This window comes from Callospermophilus lateralis, unplaced genomic scaffold, assembly GCF_048772815.1.
Source record: "Callospermophilus lateralis isolate mCalLat2 unplaced genomic scaffold, mCalLat2.hap1 Scaffold_43, whole genome shotgun sequence".
Classification (NCBI taxonomy): domain Eukaryota; kingdom Metazoa; phylum Chordata; class Mammalia; order Rodentia; family Sciuridae; genus Callospermophilus; species Callospermophilus lateralis.
This window is the reverse complement of record NW_027514380.1, coordinates 2,608,270-2,618,093: the sequence shown is the minus strand read 5'-3', so window position 1 is coordinate 2,618,093 and position 9,824 is coordinate 2,608,270. Positions and strand designations below refer to the sequence as shown.

General features: G+C 37.0%; 1 pseudogene; it reads left to right on the top strand.

The window, feature by feature from the left end:
• The first annotated feature begins 2,901 nt into the window (after positions 1-2,901).
• Positions 2,902-9,824, top strand: part of LOC143389050 (semaphorin-4C-like) — a 29,479-nt pseudogene continuing 22,556 nt past the window's right edge.

The following is a 9,824-nucleotide window of genomic DNA, read 5'->3' as shown; positions in this document are numbered from 1 at the left end:
AAATATGGGCAAGATCTCTACCAATTACTTATAAGAACTACTCATTATTTTAAATAAAGACTTTACAATTTTGTTTCTTGGGAATATATTTTGAAATATATTGCAAGATGTCAAAACTGAAGTAAGATTTCAAAATCTCTGGATATTTTTTAAAAAGTAGTTTTAAGTACATAAGTGTTGTATACTGTTTAAGGCATAAATTCGGAATATAAGTTCTTCCAGTAATTTACAGTGATTACAGTTGCAGTGTGCTTATCTTTCAAAATAAAATGCAAAAATTAGTGAAAAACTAACTTCAGAATTTTTTTCATATACAATGACTTACTGTTAGATGTCATTCTAGGATAAAATGATATATGATGCCTCTAGGAACACAAAGATGAGCTGACTTTTGAATTCCTCAATACTTCTTAAGTCCATAGCTCTTTTTTCAAAATAAGAGGCTATGAAATTGTGAAACCAACACAAATACAGAGTATGCTAAATTTATAAATGTATGGTAATCCTTAGTGTAAGATGCTATCATATAGATTCAGAAATTAAGAAAACAGAAATATCATTATCTAAGTCTATTCAGAATAAACTGGTATATGTGATTCTATATAATCACTTTTCATTATAATTCCAACCAACTCTGGATTTAGGGAAAAATGAATCTTAAAATATGAATAAGAGGGCTGTGGTCATAGCTCAGAGTGCTTACTTAGCCCAGGTGAGGCACTAGGTTCCATAATCAGCAACACAGAAAAATAAATAAAGGTATTGTGTCTGGCAACAACTAAAATATTTTTTAAATGCATGTACACTGATTCAAACACATATGAACAAAAATAATCTGTAAACCAAACCTTTAGCCCTTTCCATGTCTAAGAATGCCACACACTGTTTAACTTCAGTATATTATAGGGAAGGGATAATGTGTTACATTTGTCATATATGTTGAGTTTTTAAAACTAAAGCTATATTTTAAAGTGTTTTACTCTTGATGCAAATATAATCTATGAGAGTTTTTCCTACAGAACCTTAGAAAGAAAATGATTATAAACAAAGCTCATAAAGTCTTTATACTTCAAAATCATTTTAAATTCTTCATTTCATGCACCTCACAGAACAATTTTGAGGTAGTTTTTTTCTGCTTTGCACACACTTAAACAGATTGAGAGAAGGTAGGTGATCAGGCAAAGGAGAGACAGCTGCTCAATGGAATAACCAAGGTTAGAATTCAGACTTAATAAATAAAGTAAAAGATTTTATAATATTCTTCATGAAAATTCTTTTTAGAGTTAATAGAGAGAAGCTTATTAAAGCATAGACTTCTATTGTTAAATCAAAATTTTAAGTACTACTTATTGAACAACAAAATTATTTTAAAATATTATACAGAAGGCATTTGAGTTAGATAAATAAAATTATCAGGTTTTGCTTATTATCTATAACTTACTAAATTTGTTCTTATTAAGTAGTTCTTTAGTCAATAATAACCTTATGAAAAAATCAACAATTCAGCCACACATTTGGTAGCAGCAAAGTAGTTGAAAGGATAAAGATTAAAACATTTTTAAATAAAAACTAAATAAAAAAGAAAGGATAAAAAATCCCACATTTCCACTCTCCAAAGTAGATTTTTTTTCTATTTAACAATCTTAAAATATTCTCAACTTCAAATTAAGAAAATGTATACAGAAAAAAATCCTAAAACCTAGTTCTTTCATACTAATCTATAAAAGTTAATTTTCAATGAGAAACAAGAGGTAGAAAACATTAAGTTGGAAAATATTAAGGCTGAAATTGAATATTTTTTTTGTCTCCAATGTTCTTCCTGAAATTTTTCCAATAAATTACTCTGCCATTTTAGGAAGTCATTTTTTTAAAATAGAAAATTACTTATTTTTTTAAATAGAAAATTCCTTTTTTGCATTCCCTGGCTCTAATCATCCTTATCAGCAACATAAAATCACCCGGAAACACTCTAGGAGTTTAATGCAAAAGACTGGATTATAGAAATTATCCAAGTAGCACTTATTTTTGAATTCCTATTTTCCCTTGACATTTACTACTACATGAAAACAAAGTATATTAAAAGACACCTAGTGAAATACTTGGGAATTAAATTAACCTACAATGAAGCGACATTAAAGACATACATAACAATAGTTAAATTTAGAACATATCTGCTGTGGTCTCTTTTTTAAAATGTATAAGGTGGCTTCCCAAATAGTAATAAAAACACTACAATTTCTGGAAAACAACATTAACAATTTAAAGTTAAAAACATGTGGCAACGTTTTATCCTGACCATCCTGACGCACACCAAGCTGCATTGGTAATCACCTGTGGATCCTATGGATGCTGTTTATGCAGCCGGTTGGCACAAGGGCATGAGGGAGATGGGAGACACCGAGGGCTGCAGAGCACTCTAAGCTCTTAAAAAAAAATCGTGCATCCTACAGCAAACTGACATATACAGCACAACAAGGACCCCTTCCGTCCTGTTTCTTTGAGATTATATTTAATTTAAGGAGACCCTTTTCCAGTGGAGGGACACAGCACAATCAGAGCAGGGCTTATTGGTGGGCACGTGTCTGACTGCCCCTGCACGTGCTGCAATGCAGCCGCCAGTCCTGGACTCCTAAGGCCCCCAGCCCCGCGGCTCCCGGGAGGTGCCTGGGCTTCTCTGGGGGAAGCAGAAAGGTGGGGACGATGTAGATCATCCTCCCAGAAATTCGGCCTCAGGGAATCACACTTCCATCCTTCTCCAAAATTAAAACTCTGCTGCAAATATAAACTCTTGATTCATATATAATCTGCATCCCCGACAAAGCGCCCAGGCCCACAAGCGCCTGGTAGGTGGGGAGAGGTCTTGAGGGAAGGGGAAGCGCCAGCCCCCTGCAGCACAGGGCCATGGGACAGGTATGCCTGCTGGCGGGTTTGGATCAGGTGACGCAACACACCTGCCAGGACACGCGCCAGGACCTCGCCACATCCTCCACGCCCCTTTCCCCTCCCCACGCATGGTGTCCTCCCTCCGAGGAGGCGCCAGGACGGGGTCACAGGACACCGTCTTCCAGAGCCTTCAAGCTGTGCCCAACATTACTGACCCCTAAGTCCCACCGCCACTCGCCCACGTGGGGGGGTTTGGAGGGGCCGAGAATCCCTGTCCAACTGCCCGGCCAGGACCCCACCACGCCTCCAGGCCCCATCCCCTCCCCAGGTGCTGTGGCCTCTGAGGAGGGTCCGGAGCTTGGGGATAGGGCAAGGTCTTCCTGAGCCTACAAGCCATACCCACTGTACTGACCCCTCAATCTTGCAGCCACTCACCCTGGTACCTGGTCCTCCGGCCTAGACCCCGCTCCTCAGCCTCGGCTGCCACCTCGGGCAACCCGGGAACCACTCACAGTTTTTGTTTTCTTCTATGCAGTAAAAGCCAGTGCACACAGCGGCGTTCATTGGCCAAGACATAGAGGTCCTCTGGCCAATCATAGCTGCGAAGCTAGAGTGCTCAGGGAATTGGGGGGAGGGGCACAGCGGGGCACCTGCGCATTTGGCTCCTCACAGTGTTGGCACTGGGAGTCAGGCAGCTCAGAATTGTTGGGACACTTGTATGGATGAAAGCTGGGCAGAACCTGGGATGGGAACTAGGACAAGGCTGCCTTGCCCCAGCTCACCCATTCTCTCCAGAAGGCGTTCACCAGACTCGGCTGAAGCCAGGGCTTTGGGCTTCCTGAGGGCCCTAATTTCATTCCCGACTGCCTCAGGGACATAACCCCAACTCTCCAGTTCCTTTTCTCAGTGGCCCATGCTCACTCCTTGGCTGTGTGAAGTTTCCGTGCTAAGAAGTTTCTCTTTGTGAATATTCACAACCGTTTGATATAGAAATAGTTCCCATTTCACAGATAGACTAAAACAAGCTTTGAAGTTACCTTGCAAATTAGGCAGGTTGCTGGAAATCAAATGCACACGTACGGAATTTCAAGGCTGTGGTTCTCAACCATGCAGGCGGATTTTGTATTGAAACAGTCTCCTGTGGCTGGTCTCTGTGACTTTTCCTCACAAGCTGTCTGATGGGCAATATTGAGTGGTGTGGTGGTCTCTCCAAAACTAACTGCCTCCTCCCCTACCAGCTGGCTTTTTCTCCTGTCTTCACATCTCATGATGCCTACATATCACCTCTAGTGCTACTATTTCTCTGCACAAAATAAAACATTGTTCACTAGTTTCTCATCAATTTCCTGGAGTGTCAGAACCTCAGCTAAACTTCCAAAAACCGCAGTGTGGTTGAAGGCTTTCTGGCCATGTCTCTATGGTCTTTCCTGTACATACCCACCTTGACTCCAACCCACTTGCATAAAACACAGCTACATATGCTTCCCCATTTTCTTCATCATATCACCTTGAAATAGGTCTGCCCTACTCCATCTCTACCTGGTGCAGTCCTATCCATGCCTCATGTGGCACCCATTAAGTCTTTATTTTGCCTCATACTTTTCATGATCTGTTTTTCTGTTCACTGATTTTTCCCAGTACCAGAGACCCTGATCAAATTTTACCTAGTGTTATTTTATATGAGTCCCTATCTGAACTCTTCTCCCTAAAAAGAATGTAACCTTGATGAGGACAAGATTTGTCTCACTCATTATAATTGTGGTGGTAAGAAATTGCCTCATCAACTTAATGCACCCATGCAACGAATACATCTTGATAGGAGTTCATAAAGGTTCTCAGCAGTTGGTAGTCTTCCCCATCATTTAGACAAGGACGTCTGAATTAACATCATGGGTCATGTTTACAAGTTAAGATCACAGCTTCCCACTCAGTTTTATGATTTTTTTTTCATCCTCTGCAGCCATCCTTTCTTCTCTAAGTCTCATTTCCATCGAGAGTCTCTTTTTTCCCCAACCCTCTATTTTTTCATGTTTTTCCTTCTCACTTGATTTCATTTCTTGACCCCTTTCTTCTTCCTTCCTGTGATCAGCCTCCTCTTAAAGCCCTTCTATGAGCTTTCACTTCCATCCTCATGTAGCATATTTACTAAGTACCAGTGTCATAGCCATGCTGTGTTGGGCAGATATCCTAAGATTTATTATATAAGAATAGGATATAGATACCATTTTAAAAAGAACATCCAAAAAAAAAAAAAACTCTGTTTGAGCAAATCAACCCAAGAAGAACTCATAAGGGAGTAAGAGGTTTACAACACTACTCATGATGCCTGGCATCCTAGGACTCATCTTAGGGTACAGATGACCATTTAGGCCAAATAGTCAGGAGATGGGGTTCTAGTTTCAACTTCCCCTCTAACATTCTCTAAGAACTTCAGCCCCTCTCAGGGGTCTGTTTCTCTATTAGTAAAATTCAGAATTGGGGTTAGGTCAATAGTCCCCAATGTATTTTCCAAAGAACACAAATTTTGCAGAAATTTAACAGATGTCATGCAAAATGGGGTAGGGATTGTTCCATGGCCAAAATCTTGGGAAAACCTCTTTCAACAAACTTAAAAACTTTCTTTTCCCCTAACTCTTCACAATACCTTTATTAAATTGTGCACTTAAGACTCTTGGGGGACAAGGTAAGAAACAATGTGTTGAATGGTAATTCTCTTTTTAATTATACAAATTATTTCTAGAAGCCATTTCTGTGCAAATTGGAGACAATAAAGACAGATATATCAGAATATTTTGAACAAGGAATAATCTACAAACCTATTTCTCCTTTCTAAAGCCTTATTGAAACTAACAATTTAGAAAATTTCAATATGTCCAAGATAAGGGAGGAACAAAGGAAGAAAAAACTTTCTAAAACTGAGTAAACCAGTTTGAGAAACATATTTTTGAGTAGAACAATTTTGCAGGTGACACTGAATTTTAAGCAGGAATCTTGGAGAATAAGGTTATTCTCAAATAAAAAAGAATTAACAAAAAATAGAGGAAAATATATAAAAATACACTTAGAAATATCATTTTTCTAAAGAAATCTTAGTCAATTGAATATATAATAGGAGAGATTAATTTAATGGACTTTAACCTTAAATACATGGGCTAATTTAAAATGCAATGTCAGTCCATATTTTGATGTGTTAAACTTATTTCTCAATGGTTCTGTTGAAAGTCAAAAGGAAGCAAAATTTGTAGAGAATCAGATGTGACTGTTACTATTACTGTCCTTGATGGAGTCTTCCTGCAAACGGGATATTCTATCAAGGTATAGATAAGTAACAGTGGACATGCTTGAAAACAGGGTGTCTGCTGTCTTTGGGAGGACTTGCCTGCAAACGGGATGTTCTGCCAAGTGGGCTAGGAGGGCGCTGAGAAAAATTTTTATTATCTGTTCTTAACAAAGAGCGAGCTCAACATACTCCGAGCCGAGAATAAATTAGCCATGAGAAGCGGGTCACTTCTGATTAGTAAGTAAAACTCCTGTATGCTATGTTTAATTAGCTGAAAGACCTGATTTATTGATGTTGGAAGGCTGCCTTCTTTGTTCACAATACTATAAAAAGATTGCTTGTTCACAATAAAGGACTTTTTTTCTGCCGCTGCTTCGCTTGCTCTGCTTCTTCTTTCTTTTCCCATGCTGACCTGCAAGTGAATTACTGCAACAAAATTAGTTTACACCATTAATTTGGCTATTTGGGGTAAAATTAATTTGTTTAGCAGAGATACACAAAGCAATGTCGTGAAACATCCTCAAAAATGTGTTCTAACTGGAAAACATGCATGTATATTTATATATGTAAGTATTCCAATAGAGGGATACATGTGCATTATATATGTGTGTGAAATATGTTTGTACACATACAGATGTCATGGACATGCACTGGGACTTAAGAGGTTAAGCAGCTTATAATTTTAAATGGTAATTTTAAAATACTTTAAAGCAGAAAAAGGGACCAATGTCAATAGGAAGGAAAAGACACAGAGTTGAGGGTATAAAAACTGCTATTCTCTTTGGTTATTGAGTCAATATGTAGGCAAAGCTTTCATGTGGAACATTGTGCAAACATGAAACAAAGTGATTACTCCTTGGTTTGCCTTTGGACTGTACTATTGTCAGGGTTCAGAGAACAGATTCTCCACATCCAGGGTTCTTTTATGAGTCTTAATTATGAACTCCTGAGGAACTCAGTGGAGCCTGGGGTTACTGGAGATGATATCTTTCTTGGCATATTTGTCATCTACAAATCATCTGCTATAAATATACCTCAGCAGGCTCATCATCAGGAGAGCTCAGGAACCTGTGATTTATGAAGGTTACAAGAAACAGTGTGAAGGCTGAAACACTTTATTAAGGGTAGCTTTCTTTTCTGACCCAGCCCTGTACTCTACTTGAATAGAAATGATCCAGAGAATGAGTGCTCTTTTCCATTTAGAATTAAGCCTTTTAAAATTCCTTTTGGATGTTATTCTTACATCACTGAGTTTTTTCATTTAAGAATTTCTAAGAAACATCAAAATCACTATGTTAAAGAATAACCACTAAATGTAAAAGAATAACCACTAAATGTGAGAAACCACTAAATGTAAAATAGAAGCATATTTAAACCTTACTTTTCTTTCATTTTTTAAAAGTACAAACTGTGCAAAGCATTTTTTCTCAATTTTTATTGAGACTGACTGGAAGGGGCTGGGTACATGAGCCATCCAGTTGACAAGCACAGGTGTCCTTTTGTGTCCAGATTATCCCACAGCTTTATGAATTAGGACTGATTAAAAAAGGCAGGAAGTGAAGTGCAGTTGAATTTAAAAGCTCAATTATGCTGCTACTTAGAACAATAAAGTTTTTGAAAAAAATAGCCACAATCACACTTAAAATTCTAGACTGCTGTTTAAATAGTAAATACTGCTGCAGAGCTTAAGAAAGGCACATCATTTTTGTTTTGTTTTCCCAAAGCAAACTAAATCTAGCTCCAGATCCTCATCCCCAGAGTTTTCAGTAAGTGCCATATCACTGTTTTCAAATCCACTTTTTAAAATGAAATCTATACAAAGCTTGTAATTGAGGCAATAATTTTGCCATGTGCCTTTTCTGTAGTCTGTATTGGAACATTTACAAGATCTCCTGAAAATCTTTGTGCTCCAGGACCTAGATGTCTCCAGTTTGGTAACCACATGTTGGTGTTGAGCCCTCAATATGAGGTTGATACAACTGAAGAACTGAATTGAAAGATATATTTGAATTATACTAATATATTATATATTATATATAATTGAACTATACTTATATTATATAACTGAATTATACATATACATATATATATATATATATATATATATATATATATATATATAATTGAATTATACTAATATATTAGAATAATTCAGTTTTCAGCACCACATATTAAAAAAATAAATAAAATAAAAAGGTTCATCTACAATTATAAAAAAGATTCTTAAAAAACTGACTTCACTTATTTTTTTGAAGTTTTAAAAATGTAGTTAGCAGAAAATTAAAGTTATGTAAATTTATCTCATATTTCTATTTGACAGCACTATCCTAGAGTTTATGAGATGAAAACTTTATCTAAATTATTTCTTTCTGACTTAGGTCCAGACTGATGTTAGATGATAGCCTGTGTACAACTAATAAGTTGCGAGTAATTTCTATGCATAACTAAAATGCAAACCAAAATGTTTAATTGTATGGCTCTGTAGGGTATTATATGGTTTTGCAGCTAAATTTGTAGACATTATTCATGTTTTAATTTCCTAACAATTTAACTAAATTATCTGATGGTTATACTAAGCAAAATTTTGTTAGAAGTCAAAATTTTGATTATTTATTCTCTTCCAGTTTTCTAGCTTATACTTGAAAGAATAATTAGTCCTACCCCAAGCCTGGTGGCTCACACCTGTAATCCCAGCAATTTGGAAGACTGAGGCAGGAGAATCACAAATTCGAGGCCATCTCAGCAATTTAGTGAGGCTCTATCTCAAAACAAAATATAAAAAGTGCTGGGGATGTGGCTCAGTACAAAAAAAAAATTAGTCCTACTGATCAAATTATACAATTAATGTAAACTGAAGTGTTACTCTGTGAACTATTTATGTGTGTATCTGGAAATAAGTTTCATTGAATTGTCTTGCCTTGCTTCCCTAAAATTACAGTTTCAGGAACTGAAAGTACTGATGATGAGTAAAAATTGTTTTCTTTTTACATTATCTGCTCATGTGATTATGTTAATAATGGCAAAGGAACTGTAATATTTTTTTTAAATTCCATCCCTAAAGAAAACTTTGCAAAGGTCCTCATACCAGTGCTGACCCCAGAATTGCCTTACTGTGGACAATGTGATATATTGTTCTCTCTACCACATTGTCTAAGGAAGAGTCTTACATGTTTTATTTGTGATATTTTACGAGAAAAAAAAAAAACCTGAAGCCATTTCATAGATGTATTACTATTTCCAGGTATGCAGAACTCCACATTTGTAGCCTTCTGGAACACTTGCTTTGCTACTTTCCCCTCCCTTTTTTGTACAATACTGGGGATTGAACCTAGGGACCCTCAATAACTAAGTTATATCCCCAGTTCTTTTAATTTTTACTGTGAAACAATGTCTTGCCAAGTTGCTGAGGCTGGCCTGGTACTTGCAATTCTCCTGCCTCAGCCTCCTGATTTTGTATCTTGTATTAAAATCTAAATTCCATTTCATCACACAACAATTTTGGCATAGTTGCTAATTAGAACATTAAGTAAGTTCAGGCTGTGTGTGTGTGTGTTTGTGTGTGTGTGTGTGTGCACGCACGCAAACGCACATGTATGCAGACTGGGATTAAACCCAGGGGCACTCCACAACTGAACAAACCTTTTATTTTTTAATGTGAGAC